Source organism: Falco cherrug, chromosome 13 (assembly GCF_023634085.1).
Source record: "Falco cherrug isolate bFalChe1 chromosome 13, bFalChe1.pri, whole genome shotgun sequence".
Lineage (NCBI taxonomy): Eukaryota > Metazoa > Chordata > Aves > Falconiformes > Falconidae > Falco > Falco cherrug.
This window is the reverse complement of record NC_073709.1, coordinates 34,716,652-34,736,393: the sequence shown is the minus strand read 5'-3', so window position 1 is coordinate 34,736,393 and position 19,742 is coordinate 34,716,652.

Genomic DNA, 19,742 nt, shown 5'->3' with positions numbered 1-19,742 from the left:
CCTCCCCCATCAAAAAAGCCCGTGAAAGTAGCCATCAGGAAATAGTAATACTAAGAACATAGTAGAAGACAAGGGCACATTAGCTGTTTTTATGGCTAAGGAGAAGGTGCTGAGGTACAGCAGTGAAGATTTAGATAGCCACATCTCCACATCCACATTTAGAAATCCACATCTTCCAGCCTTAGAACAGCCGCTAGTTGGTGGAAGTCAGGAAATAATTTTGGTTTGGACAGATTGTTATTTCCTAGGGGGCCTTATGCCTTCCCAGTAGAAAAAAAAGGTTATCAGCAGTTATTCAATCCTGTCCAGCAATTCTGCTTTTATTAACATTTCATACTATACACTGGTTTCCAACTGCAGTCACTGACGTCCTGGGGACTCATACTGTTTAATCGTCTGGCATTATGTTAAAATTCCTATTTGGTCAAACAGGTATGTTATGCAAAACCAAAGATCATTTATGTTTCCAGTACCTTTCCCAATACTCTCGCTGGTGCTCATGCTTTGAGCAGCTCCCGTCTCTTTGTCCCTCCTCGGCGGGTAACTGTGAGAGGACTAATGGTCCCTCATGGCCAGGATAAATACATTTTTCTTCAGCTGCCATTCACAGAATGCTCTCCCTCGCAGGCAGTTTTGAGAACAGTTATTTGGCCTGAACAAATGAATCTTTGCTTTAGAGCCTGTGGGATGTGTTTTCATGGATATTTTATTTTGCAGTGTAATTAATGGTATTAGTGTTAATGGGACTCATATCTTCAAATCCCTGTGTATCCTGTTGCCGCTGTCCCCCTGTGTGCCTTACCTCAAATATGTATTCAAGTGAAGCAGGGATCAGAAAGAGAAAAAGCAGAAGCCAGAAAATGAGAAATCAAAGGCATTAAATCTGAGGGATACACCTGCACAGGGAAACCTCCACTCAGGCCGGGTCTCACCTGGGACAATCTTGCTGGCAGCTCCAAGGGCTTGTTCCCAGATGTGTCTGTGCCCATCAGAGAAGCGTTCTCCTGGAAGATGCAAACATGGAGACGAGCAGACGGACAGCCCTTGACAGAGATCTGTACTCTGAACTCCTCTGCATAATTTTCACCATGAAGCTTCCACCACCTTGATGCCCATGCATAAGGTGGTTCTGGCACTATGGCATCTTTTTGGACTGGCACTCAGCCACACAGTGTGGCAGAGCACATCATGACAGCAGGACCAGTGCTAGCAGCTGGTGGCTAATGCCTTTGCAACTTTGCCACAGTCCTGGAAAGCAAAACTGACTGCGGCTCACGCCACAGGGTAGCTCAGGAAAAGGGGGCATCTCCCAGTGGGAGGCAGATAGGGCTTGCAGGGCCGTACTTACCAGCAGTCGCACCACTGTATCCTTAGCCTGTCTCCAAAGGAACCCCGGATTACACTTCTTGCTGCCCAGAGGAAGAAGCCACATGCTGCAGGTCTCAAAAATGCAGGTCATTTCTGTGCACCAGTCAGAGCTTCTCCAAGGTCCTGCCGCAGCCTGGAAGAGCTCAACTGGGCACGCAGAGCTCTGCCAGCATCAGCCAGCCCTGCTGGGAGGTGTAGTGTGGTCACCCCCTTCCTTCACCTCCTGGGACCAGCACCAAGCTCTCCCTACAGTCCCAGAACCTCCTGGCACGGTGCCATGCTGCGTCCCGTACACCTACCCTGTGCCTCAGCAGTTTTCCCACTCATGCTGGGTTCACCCAGAGCTACCACAGTTGGGGGCAGCAGAAAGCAGAAGCACCCAAAATCACAGTCCACAGGTTGTGCCTGGCACATCGTACGGCTTCTTCCTGCTGCTTTTTCCCCCTGCCTGAGTCTCCTAGGCATGGCTGGAAGGTGGCTCCAGAGACGGTATGGTAAAGGCAAAGCCCCTCGCGTCACATCACTAACTATGCATCCAACCCCACCTTGTGTTACCATCCTCCCCCTTATGGTGTTACTGGCACCACGTGTGATCACTAATGATCTGTCTGGGGTGTATCTGGGATGTGAGGCTGAGTGCTTCCACAAGCAGATCCACCAGCCCTGCAGAGACAGTGCAGGGCAGCATCAGCAGCTGGCCTAATCCCTGTGCCTCCAGCTGGGCACGAGGCAGAGCTCATCCTGCCTGGGGACAACAGGAGACACTAGTCCCCCTGTCCAGACACAACTTTTATCATTTCTGTATCTCTGTGTCTCACTTTTGTTGCCCAACTCCAACATATACCAATGGGAACCTGCTGCAGAGAACACGAGACTGAAGGCAAACAAAAATTTACTAACCCGTATAGACACTTATGCTTGATTAAACAACAAAGTTGTCCTTGATGAATAACAGACATTCAGCTTAGTGGGTGAAACAAAAAATGCACAAAACAAGTAAGCTTATCTTAAATTTATTTTGCCTAATCTCAAATGGAAGGTTTCACTTGGCTTTGGGCTTACTTAACAGCTTTTCAGCCCAGCTTATTCTCTGTTCTTCACCCCCCACCCCAGACAATTCTAAAATACAAACACAATTCAGAAATTATCAGCATTTGACACAGTTGAAATTATACTGTTAAATGAAAATGTTTTCACAGTTTAAAAATGTTTCCCCACATTTCCTGCTAAAGTCAATTCATAAACGAGGATGGGGGGGTTGGGGGGTGTTTGCTCCAAAACTCCATTTTTTGTGCAAACTTATTGTTTTTTAAAGACAAAACAAAAGCCCCTCCACCAGCTCACTAGCTTCTAGTTCAGTGGGCGTGCTTCTCATTAGGAGTGTAAGGAATGTCACAACAAGTTTGCTCATTTGAGAATTCTTAAAGTAAACACACAGAGAAGGCTGAAAACTGTAAGTAGGCATTTACATTAAAAAACCACCAAGTTAAATACTGAGAAAAATTAGCTTGCTTAGCAAAAGGACATGCCTCATAAAGCCAGTACTGCATTTTTCCAGGCATAAATATATTGGTATGTGAATAGGAACCCATGTGGGAGAATTTATTTATTTATGTGAACACAAGAGAAAATTGTTTCTCGATTAAAATCTCACAATTTACATATTCAAATATTCACTAATCTAACATTTTACCTTCAGAAAAGTCTCACCAAAGCATAGGGGCAAAAGTGGCATTACCAAGGCAGCTGCACTCTGCATTAACCTCCGCAGACAATGTTTGTGTAAGACAAACACTGATTTGTTCCAGGGAGAAACCCAACAGTACTCACCAAAAAAGAACACACAATAGCTCGAAACCCTGGGGCTTGCATGACAATTTTCATCACAGCCTGAAGAAAATCAGGAATTTATTCACCTCCAAAGCTGTCCCCACCAGACTGCAAGTCCCAGAAGCATGTTTTGATGTAAACTTTTTTCCCCTACTTCCCTCTTTTTTTAAGGGGCCAGAAGGAAATCCGCAGCTCCTGGGAGCATGTGATCCATGTATCTCCCCTCCTCTCCCCATACTTGCACCTGGGTGACTACCATAATATTTCCAACTGTATCTCTTACTGTCCCAAGTGGTCAAGAAAGAAGAGAAATGGTCCTCCCCCTGGCCACGGGGGAGCCATAGGTGGCACGTCAGGTCAGACAAGCTGACCGAGTGTACAGACAGCTCACGGTTGGGTTTCAGCACGTGCCTCTGGGTTTGGGCTTGGCAAAAGGCAGGTTTGCCTCCTAGAGAACCTCTTCTTTTCCAGCTCAGAAGCTCAGAGCTTTTTTTTTTTTCTTTTTTTTTTCACAGAAAAACCAAAAATATCTTGTTTGGACCTCTGCACCCATCCCTCAGCAGGAGCGGAGCAAGCGCTTTCATGAGAAAGAAGCTGCTCGCTGCCATCAGCACAGACGTGTTACAAGAGGGGCTCGCATAAAGAAGTTAATTTGCTACAGTCTTTAAAATGCAGTCAACTTATCATAGCCAGCCATGCAGTAAGCACTGGGCAGGGAAGATAAATTTCTTCATTTTGTACAGAGTTAAATCTTGCTAATTAAGACCACATTGCTGCTTGCTAGAGAGAATTTGCATTGATATCTAATATTTCCCACATGTACTTACCAGAAGAGAATGCCTCAGCCTGCCGGAAACGCAGGCATTAGCTTCCCCTGCTTCCCAAGAGCATCGGTTTTGAGAAACAGACCTCTTACGCTGCATGAAGGGCTGTGCCTCTGTGGACCTCCTTGTTGGAGGAATATTTCTCCAGTGCTGTTATTTCCAGGCATACCCCGTCAGCGGCGTGCCCCACTCCCCGTCTGGGCACGAGGGTTTCATGAGGGCGCAGGAAAGGTGGCTGGAAGATGCTGGCCTTGTTTCAAGACATTTAACTAATATGTATATGGGATTGCAGGTCCCCTGGGAGAGTATTAATGGCTGCAAGTTGAGAGAGGATAAAATCTTCCCTTCCAGCTAGTCCAGAAGGACAGGAGATGTTTTCCAGTGCAGAAACTGTAAAAGGCTAAAGGTGAGATTGCAAATTTCCTTCTATACTTGCTGCCTGACATCTCCTTAATTGGTGATTCAGAGGAGCTTTGCATTTACAGCTTTCAGTTATGAGGAACCTTTCTTAAAATGCCTAGCAGGTGACCCAGCGCAGGAGAAAAGGTCTTGGGAAAGGAAAGAAAAGAAAGAAAGGAGAAATGCTCTCACTTAAGTGACACACTGAGCTGGACACCCTGATACTGCCTACCACCCAGGACATGGATCAAGATGAGGAATGCATCTACCACATGCCACTTCCCAGCTGGGCAGAGAACATATATCTATATAGAGGGGCTGGGTTGGGAGATGACCCCAGCGGACTGAAGGAGCTGAGGAAACCATGCCTCTGGGACTACCACTTATCTGGGAGATGACTCCTTGCATGGTCCCATATTCTGGAGGTTCCCCGTGAAAATATGCCCTGCTCATGCTGGGCCCTACCTCACCCTAAAAGCAACTCCTCATTCTTGGGTTTCTCATTGTGACAGCACTGTTGACCCTCTGTTCTGACAGCAGAAAACAATTTACCCAGCAGGAGCAAGCACTGAGCTAAGGAGGTGATCAAGCTGAAGTATGTAAAGGACAGCAGAACAGGTGTGTGCCAGAAAGCCTTGTTAAGTAAGTATCAATATGCTAATTGATTAAAGACTTTTGAATGCAAAATCATTAGCCTGTGGCTCTGCAGCTGAAGGGAAGTAAACATAAATCTTCCACCACACTGCAAGTTCTGGTGTTTCCAAACTCTGCTTTAATTCATAAATAGAACAAACATTCAAAAAGGCTGAGATTTTACTGCAAAATCCCCTCTTTCTCAAACTCTCAGCCCAGCCCAGTGCTGGCCAAACACATAATCCAAACTTTGTGATAACGTTGATTGAGTTTTAAGTCCGGTAATGCCAAAGCAACCCACAGCAGGGAAGGCAGCACACATTTGACTTTAAAAATATTGAAGCCAAAACACTAATGCTGCAAATGGCAAGGTCCATTAAAATGAAAATGCATGTTAATATGTTTGTGTAAAGCGAAAATGGAATTTAACAGAGAAAGTTGTGAAGCAGCATTTTCTGTCACTGGAACAAATCATCAGGAGGACTGAAATGCACTGGCTTGACATTATCAGAACAAGCTGGGCAAGGTGAAAAGATTTGTCTTGACACTTACTCGTGGGTGGATAATTTTGCTGAACGGATTTTCTGAGGGGAAACTGTTTTCTACTTTTTTGTGAGTATTCTACTTAATGAGCCAGCAAGAAAGACTGGTGAAGGGCACTAGAGCAAGCCCTGAGCTTCTGAGACTCCACTACTCCGCTGTCTCTGGCAGTGACACTGGTATTATTGCTAGTTCTTTCCATTTGAATATAAGCCTTGGTGGTTTTCAGGTTGGGGGGGGGGGGGGGGGGTGGTGTCCTTAAATTTTCTGGTTCTGGAGTTTTCACAGGCCAGGAGAGATCCAAGATGCTGCTGCAGACCAAGAAATCTATGATTTGAAACAGATAAGCAACTCCTTCGTCTAAACGTTGCACAAGTCATACCTTTTCACACAGGAGGTGAATGTTCTGGCAATGTTATGTGTGGTTTCCCATCCTCTGGCTGCTGCTAAGTTCTCTAATTATTAATGACTTTGATAGTTACAGCATTGGGCTGGACTCCCACGCAGACAAATGGTTACCAGTCCCACAGCCACAAGTCAGGGAAAGCAGCACCTTCCAAGGCACTGATGCATAGTTCTGCACAAAGTGGTCGTGCAAGCTGTTGCAGTCAGAGCAGGGAGATGCGGGCTCAAAACTGGCATCTGCGAGCAGGACGGTGCTGGACAAATCTCCTTTTCCCTTCCCCCAGGAGAGCAGTGCTCACTGGTGGGCTGTGTGAGGCAGGTCGTGTCCTCTAGCTGCAGATGTATGGCAGGTGCCACCACAAGGTGCCACAAGCTCCAAAATGGCTGGCAAATGGGAAAAAAAGGCAGCCAGAGAGCAAGGAGAGGTGAGCTTCTGTCTTTAGTGGAAATGAAGAGGTAAAGGATACTCAGGAAGAGAAAGGCAGAGGAAAAAACCCTAGAAGTGAGCCTGGACAAATGATGAAATCCATATTCTTCAAGTGGGCAAAGTAAGTTCTGCATTAGCAAGAAGTCTTCAGGTTGACGAGTCTTTCAGCCTTGCTCGGTGCAGCCATGGTGAGGAGTGAACCAGGCTCTTGCAGCTGTTCTGGGCTGTGCAGGTGATGAACTGCCCCTCCTCTGCAGGAAAGTGGACCATAACTCCTGGGCCTCAGAGCCTTGCAATATGCTTGTTCCTTAAAGAAAACTGCTGAAATCCTGTGTGCTCCACCACGGGAGAAACCAGCCCATCTGCGGCTGTAAGCCTAAATAATGTGGCAGGTGCTTTTAGGCTTGGTCTGCACATGTGCACACTGAGTTTGCTCTTACAGCATTACAACAGCCTAAGTCCTGCCCTGCTCACCCTGGAGAAGGTCAGGAGGACCACTGTCATCACTGCACTGAGGGAGAAGAGGAAAGCACATGAGGAGCCCTGTGGGCAGCAGAGCATTGCCCTGGGCTACATGTGTACAATAAGCAGAGACAGAAGGCACATCCAGACCTTGTGTGGTTTGGAGCTGGGGTGATCAATAAAGCGAGGCTGCAGCTGGAGCGTTCCAGCGGCGCTGAGGGCAGATGAACCTCTGCCAGACCTGTCCTCCAAAGCAGGTCTGCAGAGCATCGCTCAGGGGCCGTTGCAGCCCGCAGCCTGCTCGGTGGGAAAGCAGGTGGGAGCCGACCTCTGAAAGCGCACCTCGGGAAATCTCCTCGCAGCTCCCCCCGAGCCTTCCACTCCCTGCTCCTTCTGCTCAGCATTTACCAACAGATTTTCCCAGGCAGCCTCCCATCTGCTCAGCTCTTTTGCAAATCTGGCCCCTAAACGGGAGCTCGGCTCTTTCAGAAAATCTGCTACGAAAGGAGGGCAATGAAAGCGTGCTGACACCCATGGGAAGGTCCTTGCTTTGGCTCGTGCTGATCGATTTCTCTATTACCAGCAAACTGGCACGGTTCTAGAGATCAAGGTGAAACAGGGACATGCACTTCGCCACTGATGTAGCACAGAGAAAATACATGCAGTCTGAAGAATACTTGAAGTCCCACTCTCAGTTCTTTAACTTCCTTTAACTGAGGATATCAAAGAAGAATAAATTTCATTATCATACTCAGCAGGAGAGGCCAAGTTGGAGGGAGGTGGTTCCCTATTAATTCACACGGCTGTACATCACACATAATGTCTGGCAGAAAAGAAAGTGTTCTAACTTGAAGGGAAATATTTTAGTTGAAAAGAAAAGGTGCTTAATATGTCCACCCCAAACTTTTTTCACCAATATGGCTTGGAATCTTGAGGTAAATAGTCTAATTGTTAACTTTAAAGTAATTGAGTCATTAAGATTTCTGAGGAAGAACATGTTTTCAATCATACGTACAAAATAAAATCACCACATTTCAGAGAGAAACCCAACAGTCTGGATCCCATTGTGTCTGCTGTAATGGATGGGATGTTAAATTAATCTGCTTTTAATTTAATTCTGCCAGTTAAAATCTGCTGAAGAGCTCACCACTGAACCCAGAGTTGGCCAAGCTCTGTTCTTGGGGCATTCTGGATCATTAAACACCTTGATCTTTCAGAAAAGATAAATTCCTGAGAGCGTAGGGCTGAAAGAACAGTCCTACCCTGGGTGTGACCCAGGGCTGTGGATCCGCACAGGATGGTCTAGTCCCAGAGAGCTACAGGCTCCAACGTGTCTCTGAATTGGTCGTGATGTCCCTTTGGTACCCTATTGCTGCCTCTCAGAGAGAGAAATTGCTTTGAGAGAAATGCTAGGGTAAAACCACGGAACCAGCTGCCATGGCACAGGCTGGGGTCTTCTGGGCTGGTCCTCTCTGGGGTGGTGGCTGAACAGAGGACTGCAAGAAAGAGGCTGTAAATAGGGTGATAGGTTCTGCTTCAGCTCTCCTGTGGCAGCGAGATGTCCAGGTGTCACCTGCATCAGTGGCTGTTCCCAGACCATCATGACGGAGAGTACCAGGAGGCCCTGTCCTCACCTTTCTTTTGCTAATGCTCTGTTGGTTTCAGCCTTCACAGCTGCCAGTGGCAGGGAGCTCCATGGTGCAACCACATGCTGTGTGAGTAGGCAGCAGAAACAGGGTTTCTTGATGTCCCTCCCTCTTCTGTCCCCACACACAAAGAGTATCTTCTAAAGCTGGAAGAACTGTCATGTGCTGAACTCTTACTAAAAGCCAAAACTCTCTTTTCCTCCTGCCGTCCTGATGCACTACAGCATTGCTGCTGCAATGCAAGGTAAGCTTCCAGCACCTGTGAGAAGTCAACTGTCATATTCTTCCCACTTTTGATTTCTTTCTCATTTTATTTCTTTACTTCCCCTTGAAAGAGAAGGACTTGCAGGCTCTACCTCCAGTGCCACCAGGTACCATGCATTAGTGAGGTGACTAATTAGGGGTGTCAGAGCTGAAACGTTAAGGTGATTTGTATTCATTAGGAGTCTCCAAAAGAAAAGGTAATTTGGGGAAGGTTGAAGCGGTGGACAATTCATTAGCTGCACATCTTAAAGGAAAGTGCCAGACATGAGAATCTGATATGCTTCTGAGTACCTGGAATTGATGTAATGTTACTGTGGAAAAAATATCTTTCACAGTTACGTATTTTGGAAAATTTGCCTTTGACTGTGGGAAATTGCCAGCTGGGCTGGGTCATGGTGGATCTGAGGCTCACATAGATGAGTTGGCATGGATGTATTAGGAACTGAAAATCAAAGCCTTGTTTCCACCAAAGCATCCCATGAAATTTGGAATAAATCTTCTAATTGAAAATTAATTGGTGTTATACGGAGAAATGCAAAACAAGGCAGTGTTAATTCAGATAGTTTCCTTTCTCCAATATCAAGGACAAATTAAGGTTCCCACCAGTGTTATGCAGTGAGATGTATTTGCATCTGACATCGAGAAAAGACTGCCCACTCTGGGAGCTGTGCAAGCAGCTTCCTCTTCAGTGTTTTACCACTTCTTGCAATAAGAAACACAGAGTTCCACAAGATCTGAGGCTCCCGAGGCACCCTAACCTCCCTTGCACATCACAGCACCCCCCTAATTCAAGATGGGGTGATACACAGAGCACCAATGCCTTCTGGCAGACGAAGCCAAACTTGTCTCCAGGTGGTGAGGAAATCTGGCACTCTGAAACACTGCAGCTTCGCTCCGACACCATCCCGTCAGAAACGTGAACTGGAACAAAACCAGAAATGCATCACTGCAGGTTGGCAGAGGTATTCTGCTTTGGCTGAATCAAAACTCCTTTTTGAGGTCAGCTGGTTAGGCTGCAAGAAAGCACAAGAAGTGACTGTGAAAATGAGAAGTTTCTGCTGATTTTTCTGTTTTTCTCCTCCTGGCCCCAACGAAGAGAGTAACTAACCTCTTATCCTTTTACCACCACCTTTTAATTCCTAAAAATCATTGCAAGTCTCTGCTCAGTCTCTTCTTTCCTAGGACAACCACTTCTTCCCTCACATACTGTATATTACAAGTGGCCTCTCTTTCTTGCTCTTCTGAGCTGGCTTTTGTGCAGCGCCTCTGCGTTTTTCTTGAAGCTCAGCTTCAAAATGGGGCACAACCTTGAGTCAGGACCATACCAGCCCCAAGATGACTGGAGCAAAAGCACTGTTTTTTAAGTTGCACTCCTCTCTGCACCTCTCCAGGTCAGCTCTGCCTTTTCACCTGAGCCTCCTCCATACCCGTCTGTCCTTTGCATCCCCAGCACCTCCCTGCTTCTCGTTGTTATACCCGTACCCTCATGTCTAGGCTGCTGAATTCTCCTGCCCTGCAAGTCATATCCAGCGTGTCTTTAAGGAATATCTTCTGCACTGAGAGTGCAGACCATGTCCCTCCTTCACCCAGCCTGACCAAATCCTGTCCCTTCGGTGCCACCCTCAATCTCTCAGACTTTGTCTGGGCCATGTTAGTTAATCATTTCTGTATTTAATAAATCTGTTAATTAGAATCAACCATTTCTAGTGCTTCCTGGTGACCCACACTATGTATTAACGTGCTTTGCTGGTGGCAGCGTCAGAAGACTTCAATCCCATCTCCTGATACCTTCCCTGATATCCACCGCTTCCCCCTTCAAGCAGGTCAGCCAGGCAAAGAAATGTCATCACTTTGTTCTGGCGTGACTTGTTCTTGATGATGCAAGTTGACTGCTTTTACTCCTCCAATTAGTCTTCATTAAGGACTTGTGTAAGAAACAAGTGGATGTCAGCATCATCCTGGACGTCATAGCTACGCTGATGGGTTTATGAGTCTCTACATCCTTCCTTTCAAAATAAGCACCGTTTCCAGGGCTGCGGGCTTGCAGCCATGCCCTAGGAGAACTCAGAGAAAACAGGTTCAGAAAGGGACACTTGAATCTTCTTTCTTCCAGCTTTGTATCAAAAACAAATTTCCTTTGAAATTAAAGCATTCAGAAGTAGCCTATTTTCATGAAACAGTATTTTGAAGGAGAAAACATACTCTTTAATCAGCCCTATCCCTAACTCATTTGAGGAATAACACAATATTTTTCTTCTGTTTTGTTTGGCAAAGCTTAGGTGAAGAAGATTGCTTGTATTTCCCCCACTTGTTATGTCTAGTACAATGATCAAGTGCTATTCTCTGGCTGTGAAAGAGTTTGGTCTCAATGGATCTTAAAATACTTAACACAGGAATGTTAACGGCTCTGGGGTGGAGCTAAATTTGGGCGATTTCATCATTGTCTTTGCTGAGAGCAGAGTTATGCTGGAAAATGTTTGAACTTGGCACAAATCAAGTGAATCAAGAGCCTTTCAATACTTAGTGATAAAATCTGAATGCCTGATCAATTGCAGAAAGTCTCAGCTGTCCTGCCTCCTTCCACCGTCTGGGTAGGAGATGTTTTAATTTTACAAGTTCTTGTTAAATGGTGGCCTTTAGGTCAATGCTCAGCTTGTGTTACTCAACACACCTTGCTGGTGTTTACCATCTAAATTCTCTTGCTAGTAATCTCTGAGGGACTTATCAGATCTTCAGTCAAGTGAAGCGTTTGCCTGCCCACAGATCAGGGCTGCATCCGTCCCTGGCAGTGTTTACACCTCCAAAGCACTTGGCTATTGGTGGGGAGTGGATGGGCGATGACCTGTTGTGAACTACAAATTTCCTTTGCATGTAGAAACAGAGAAAGGGAGAGATGGAAAAAGAGCTGGAGGTGATGGGAAGAGGGAACCTGCACCAAAAGGGCAGATGGCATGCCATGACCAAGGCAATTTATCTTCTCCTCAGCCTGCAGACTGGCTTGAGTCAACAAACTCTCAAGAATGCTGATGAAGGAGACCAAAGATGAAATGAACTGTCCAAGCGCCCAAGGATGCAGGATGAGCATCTGGATCAAAAGTCACTCTACATCTGGAAGGAGAGCCCTGAGAGTGACACAGCGGGGAGCAGAGGAGGACTTGGATGCTCTGTAGATCTCCGTGGATTGCTCCTTGACCGAGTGTGCTGAGAAGGGAACATGGTTGAGTCCCCTGGCTTAGGACATCTCCTGTTACCAGAGATTCCCCAGAGCAGCATTGCTTGCCAGGTGACCTCCTCCTCTGAGCAGCCAGGCAGGTGTAGCTGAGGCACACTCCGCAGGCTGCAAATCACAAGGCAGGTCTGCACCGGGGCTGCCGCTGCCAAGCCATAAAGAGCAAACTCCGTGTCTGCACCCGTTCCTAGTGACGTGGGGAAAAGCCCACCCTTCTGCTCCTGCTCCCAGCAGAGGAAGCCTTGACACTGTTTTTCAGTGCACCTGAGTGTGTCTGTCTCTCCCTACCAACACGTTCTCCTGTCACCTAGTGCTTCCCATCCTTTTGACCCATTTCAAAGACCACCTTCCTTAATGCCATTTCATAGAGCAACCTAGCTTCTATCTAGCTGGCAGCAACGGGGAAAGGGTCCTTTACCACACTGTGCCCCATCTCTGCACAGCTTTCCAGGACAAGCTCCCTGGTAACATCTTTTCAGACACAGTTTTAAGGAGAAGGGACAATTAGAACTTCATGAGGTGAGCCGCTGCATGAGTGCAACCCATTTCTCCCCGTACAGACAGTTCCTTGCTCTGTAGATTCCCATCACATGGAGGATTTTTTGCAAGGACTTTCAATGTCTCAACGTCTGTCTACCCAACAGAAAGATCTACTAAAAGGAAAGGTAGTTTTTCTCACCAGATTTGGCCTAACAAGCCCGCAGGACCCAGACACCCTGATAACCACTTGGTTGAGCACTCTGATTATATGGGGAATATACAGGATGACAGGATATGTCATATTAACATCCTACAACTCTCCACATTCCTGCTGCATGATGTTCTGAAAACTAGAAAGTATTCCACATATTGAAACAAAATACTTAAGTTTCCCTTCCTTATTGAAGACTATTTGCTGTTCCATCCTTTTGCCAGACATTTTTTTTTTTTATCTGCTTCACTTCACTTTACTGCTAACTGTGACTTAAGTACGATTTATGATTCAAGTCAAGAGCTTGATTGCATTTAGTTTGCTGGTGACAGAATCAATTCATTCCGGGTAGGAAGAATGATGCATTGCTTGTCAGCCCCTTACTGGCCCATGGATCGTTGAGAAGCCTAGTGAGTGTCTTTGTGTGTTTTGGAGTCGTGGGTTTTCTGTTTAAATAGCTTCATAATTACTGAAATTCAGTAGTCCTGTCCTCGTTGGAGGTTATGGGAATTCTCACCTAGAGTGAACATATCCTGGCTTGCAAAGTTCTGGGACATGGACCACAAGAGGACATCCGCATGACTGCTCAAACTGCTGCAGAAGGAAACGCTGCAGTACAGCAAAGGAGGAGACTGCATGGTGGGCTGGCACTCAGAGAAGATCTGGACAGTCCCTGCTCTGCAAACTCTGTTTCCCAGCTTCTTGTGTCAGACGTAGGTGTCCTGAACAGCATCGCGCTCTGACACCACGTGTCAGCAAGAGCCTCAGCTGGGCGAATGGCTGGCGGTGGTGGAAGCCATCGTCCTCTGTGGCTTCTGCCTTCTTCCTGGCCTCTCCTGCACAGCAGCAGGTGGCTGCCCTGTAATGAGGGTGTCTGGTGGCTCAAACCCATCATCCCCCTCCAGGGTAACTGGGGTGAAAATGGACTTGGGCAGAGGCCGTGGTGGTACCCAGCAGAATCACCCTTGGTTATTGATGTGATGCAAATACCAGCTACAGCAGAGAGTGGGGAGGGCTTAGGGCAGGGAAAGAGGTGGTTTTGGAGACTGAGAAGCAGTGCTGGTTGGAGCTCTTTCAGAGCTCTTCCAGAACAGGGTATTTCCCTTTCACTTCCTCAAAAGTATGTAAGTCTTGATAAAATTACAGGCTAGAACAAGGAAAGTGCTGGAAAAAAAACTCTTGCTAAGTTTCCCTTGATAATTCCAAATCATCTCGTCCTGCTGAGGTAAAGTAAATAAATTCCTCTTTCAACTCACCCATTTCCATTAATTTCACTTGAACTTTTAGGATAATATCAAATATTAATTTTAATATTATATTTCAGTGATGTTCTTAATATTTGCTGGTATAATGCTTTGTTATTATAGAATAAAAATGTGTGTACCTTATGGAAATGGAGCATTTAGGTATTGTTGAAACAAAATGATTTGATGTAGTCCAGACCATCCAGTTTGATTATTCTCATTACGTGTTTCTGGAGAAGGGAGAGGGAAGAGCATTTTATGTTGAAATTTGATTTAAACCAAAAATGACTTCTGAAATGTTGGGATTTTATCACTGGCAAAAAATGCTGGTATCTGGAAGGTATTTCTTCCAAGAACAAAGAAACCAACAAAATTAGGTGCAACATGAAAAGGAAGGAGGAGACGACCAGTTGGTGGTTGTCCTGCCCAGGGCTGTGGAGGTTACCTTGCCAGGCTGTAGATGTAGCAGAGCTACTATGGGGAAGGCTGTCAGAAAATCAGTATACTCAGCTCTACAAATTAAAAGCCTCAGCTTCATCTTTCAAGCTCTTATTGCCGTTTTTTTGTCCCTCCCTCTGCTGAGGGCATTGCTTGAGTTCCTTTTGCTGCCCCAAGAGAGGGGGGAGTGGAAGAGTCATAGCATCATAGAATCGTTTAGGTTGGAAAAGACCTTTAAGATCATCCCAGGGAAAATTAAGTCCCGTGTTGTCTCTCTCCGGCACAACTCACCTATGTTCCCAGTGAAGACACAGCTTAGGGCTGAAAGAAATGTGACGTGCAAGTGCCCTAAACAGTAGAGCTGGCTGCAGTAGACATATGGGGGGGGGGGGGGGGGGGGGGGGGGGGGGCGGGGCAGGGGGCTAGACGACCTTCACTCCCTAATGGGTTCACTCCTGAGCTAAACACAGCTAAGGCTTTGGCTGTATCTATTCATCAAACTAATGGTGTGTTGGTAGCTGCGCTTATTGGATTAAATCAGCACTGAGGCATAGGCTTATGCTAACAAGCAGTGAGCTCCCCAAAGTCCCCGAGGTATGCAATGTCTGCTGGCTGCTCCTCCAAAAGCAACAGGCACAGTGTCAGAAGGTGAATTTTAAAGTGTCCTAAAGACTTTCTATGTATGGTAAAGAAGTCAGATCAAAGGTTTACTCAAGACTGGCCCGTGTCTGAGTCTCAGCCATGAGCATGCCTGCCCAAGTCTCAGCCATGTGATGACCCCCTGCTCCTCAAGAGACCCCATAAGAGTGTCCTGGTCTCCTTGAGAGTACAGGCAGTGTGCTGTCTGTCCCCGTGCCACAGAGACTCTGGAGCAGACCTCTGTGGAATAACTTGGCAGCATGTTACACTGGCCTGCCCAAGTCCAGTCTTTTCCCTCCAGTCGTGGGAAATAGGGAAGGAAGGTTTCCATGCACTGGAAAAAATGGATGTGATGTCTGTCACTCTGGGAACTTTGCAATGCCAATTTCTCAGACTGGCCTTGCGGAAACTAATCTGATGGCCTGGGAAAGTGTGGTCACACGTGTCTCATTCTCAACGCTGTAAAGAGCTCCATGGCTCCAGAGCTTTTTTGTGTAAAGTCTGTCTAGGGCAGGCAACAAAGACCAAAACATCAGAACTACAACCTTCACTGCTCTTTGTTTTTGAGGGTAATGCTCCTGCTGACAGAAGGGGACAAGCAATGGTACCTCACCTTCAGAAGCGCATCCCAGCCAGGACTCTCTGTGCATTGAAACCAGACTGCAGTTGATGCCACTACATACCAAGACACCTCCTGGACTCCAACTAAAGCACTGCTTTAAGCTGTGCATGTGCTCCAGTGCCACTCTTTTGCTAACAGAGGCGCTCCCAGGCACTAGCTCCTCTAACATTCGCCTCCCCACGATGGTCTCTCATTTTCCTCTTACTCGTTATTAGTGACATCTAGTGACCAGCAAGAGCCATGCAGCAAATGAATGAAACCGTAATTAATAAGGGAGCTGAACCTACATGACAAGAAAGTACTTGGTCTATTAATTTAGCAAGTATTTCTCACTGCTGCCAGTAGAGAAATCAGCCAGGCAGGATATCTGGTGTTTGAAATCATCCTTCTGCTCTTCAGCCTTTTGCAGAATGCTGAGGGCCAGGAGGCCCTGTGAAGAAGGCCCTCGGCTAAGACTTTCCAGAATGTTTTATGATCCAGGTAACAGTCTTGGGGTTTGCATTTTGACGTGCTTTAAAGGGTCTGATTTTCAGATAGGGAATTTTCAGCTTTTCTTATAAATCAGGTTTCTTCAGGATATCTCTGTTGTGTGTCTGGAAAATTAGGCAATTCGTAACACCGCTTCTTCACCTGTTTTCCTGAAAAAATAAGAATATTTAATTGCCTTGTGTATTATCATCATTTACGTGCGTGTCTACTCCCTACCAGCTTGCACCTCAAGTGACACAGTAGCAGATGTCCTTGAGGTCATTATGCTCCTGCAATGCTTCGTGCGATAGGAAACCACGCAGAGCAAAAGTGTTTGAGATGGCTCTACAAGGAGAGAGGCTGCAGGAGCACTGAGAGCCTAACTAGATGCTAACAAGTCCATTTGGGAAAGAAAGGCAAGTGGGAGAGATGCTTTACACATAGCCCAGCCACAGCAAAAAAACATCACTTGAAATTCATGACTTCCAGTACATCAAAGTCAATCTGCTTTGAGATGCGAATCTAGGGGGAAATGGGCTTGGCTTGGCCTGGTGCAAGAACAATCTGTAAAAATAACCAGAGGAAGAGGAAACAATCTCAGATCCTTTTTGTTGCCTCTTTTTTCCAAAGTAATGCTGCGCTAGGTGAGCAACGGTGCCCAGTTGTGGAGCACGCCGGGTGTGAGACACAACAGGCAGACAGAGAGGGGACTGCACCGTGGTACCACGGTTTCTGGGTTTAGTCGCTTCAGCTGAGGAATCCAGCTCCCCAGCGAGAGTTCAGAAAGGTCCCTCAGCGATCGGGCCCCCGCTCTGATGGAGATCATGCCTCAGATAAAAAGAATTTTGGAACAGCTGAACCAATGCTTTTTGTACTCGCACACTCACCGGCGTGCCACACAGGACACGACCCCCGTGCTGTGCCTGACCTCCTGACACCGCTCCAGTACGTGGTTGGCAGCAGCGGAGGGACCAGCAGCCCCCCACCGGAGCACACTGCTGGGGCACCGGGAATCTGAGCATGGAATGTCCCAGCAAGGGTGGCCGACCCAGCACGTGCGACCTGGGGGATCCGCAGAGGAGCTGGGCTGCGTGAGCACAGCGAGGCCCGGGAAGCAGGGCAGTCACGGGCCACTGGCAGGACACATCTCTCCTCGTGCCCTTGGTGGTCAGTCCACTCCTGGGTCTGTGCTGGCCCCTGGGTGGCCGGAGGGGTGTGAATTAAATGGGGCGTATGGAGTCGGCAAGGCGAGGGCAGATGGGCCACGCTGCAGCCCGCAGGACCGGTAGGCAGGTGCCTCAGCACCATTCCCTCTGACAGATGCTGCTAACGGTATGACTAGGAGCAGACTGAATACAAAAAGTGTTGCAGCCCCGAGCAAACCCAGAGCTAAAGGGGCCACGCCATTATGCTATTAGTCAGAGCAGATGCTTGTGACGGTGGCAGTGACCTGAAACTGCTAATCTTGCTGCTCAGGGAGGGCCTTCAGCTATGGGGCTGGCAAGTGTGGAATAAATAAACCAGGCTCCTCTTCCCCTCCCTGTGCTGCCTGCCACATCCAACTCTCACTTAAGGCAAAGACAACAGTGAAACAGTGGTGACAGCTGACAAGCAATGCCCTTCACTGCTAACCTGCTGGTGGGAACAGCTGCTGAGATGAATTTCAGACAAAGCTGGCTTAGTCCAGGGCTTGTAGCTGGAAGGCTGCAACCTCCCAAAGGCTCTGGTTTTATCTCCTTTACTCAGGCTCTCCTCCTCTGCCTGTTTGCAAGGTTTCATTCTGCCTGTCCACCACCAAGCCTTGAGCAGTGACCCCAGGCTGCAGCTTGCATGTCCACCCTCACATGCACTTGAACAACAAGAAAAAGCTGTCGGCTGTTTCATGGAGCATGGGGTGCTCCACAGCTTTTGCAAAACTATCTAGCTCAGGGAATTTTCACCCAGGTAGCAGGTTTTGGTGCTGAAGGGAACAAGGTTGCTGTTGAAATCAGAGCTATGCATGGTTTTTCCCATCTGTGTCCTCAGCAAGCGAGCTGTGCTATCTGCATCACTGGTGCTTGGGATGAGGGGGAAAATAGCAGTGCCTTTCCTTGTTGATCCCCAGCACACTGACTCATGGGCCAAGCATCCTGAAGGAGGCAGGTGCCCATGTTCTCTCCTTTAGGACCCACCTCCGCTCTAGGATCAACACATCTACTGTAGTAGGTGCAAACATCTCAAACAGCTTCTGTGAAAATAGGCTCAACCTCCACATCCAGGGAAAGAGCAGCTAGAGAGATTTTGCTTTCTCTTCTGGAGATGGAGGTGGAAAAAGTGCTGTAATCTGCAACCTGGGCAGTAAAGGAGGATCTAACATAGAAATTCTCCAACTCCTTTCCCAGGCCATCCATCTTGTCTTGCGCAAGACGCCAGAATTTCCTGTTTAATGTAAGTTATGCCCATCTCCTGGTAACCTAGGAGGTGACTCTCTCCCCCTCATGCTCCCATCCTTCATAGCAAGTGCCATCCAGGGTAGAATTTTCAAGGTTTAGTACAGCCTTGTTGAAAAACATCCTCTGAAAAAATAAAAAATATAGAAAATACACCCAAGACTAGGTCAAACCGTGCTTTGGGTACTCCTGTTTGTCTTGGTTGGACTCTGGAGAGACGTGGAAAGTTGGTTTAGATCAGATGGATCATGTTTAGACAGTGTTAATGGTGACAACTTCCACCCCATCACTTTGTGGTGGTGATGCCAGCGACGAAGTATCTGCAGGTGGATTGCAGGTGGGGCTGAAGCACAGTGTGGCTTGCCAGGAGAAGGCAGCTGGCTTTAACATGGAGGCAGGCTCTGCGCAGGGGATCGTGCCTGGGATGGACAGGCATCGTTTCAGTGCTGGTTTTTCCTGCTTTCCCTAAGAGCGTAAGAGGTGTCAAAGTGTGCTACAAAGGGACACATCCAGACAGCAGCATGCCCGAGTGTCTTCTCCTCAACTCTGTCTCTCCTTGATTTTGAAACATCTGAGAGAACTAAAAGGAGGCACAAATTAACTGAAATTATCGGCCTGAGGATTCATTACTGGCTGTTTTCAGGTAAGGAAAATGTAATGGTATAGAGCATAGAGATGTGAGGAGTAGGTGTCTGGGATGTGCAGAGGGTCCGGGCCAGGGCAAACCCCATCCATCGCCAGCTACCAGCAGGCTTGTGAGCAAAGACCCAGGAGTCAGGCAGGCAGAAGCACTCAGCACTTCCCAGTATTTCATAGGGGGAGATGGCAGTAAGGGGAAGACAACACAAGACTTCTACCAGAGTGCTTTGCTGGATACAGAGATGGGTGACTGGTGGTGGAGTTTGAGGATGCAGAAGATCCCAGCCAGCAGCAGGCTTTGCTTCCTGCCACTAAAAAGACCTGACCAGGAGCAGCACTGTGAAAATTGTCAGTTTAGCAGCACATCAGGCTAAATGCTGCTGTCAAGGTGCCAAAGCTGGGTGAGCAGGGAAGCAGGGCTTTTGTTTTTTAACAATTTGTCTTTAAAGGTCCCTCTTTTTTCTGGAGCATTTCCATGTCTTTGGAAGCAGAATGGCAAGTGAACCATGTGGAAGCTTCTAACACTCCTCAAAGCAAATGACAAC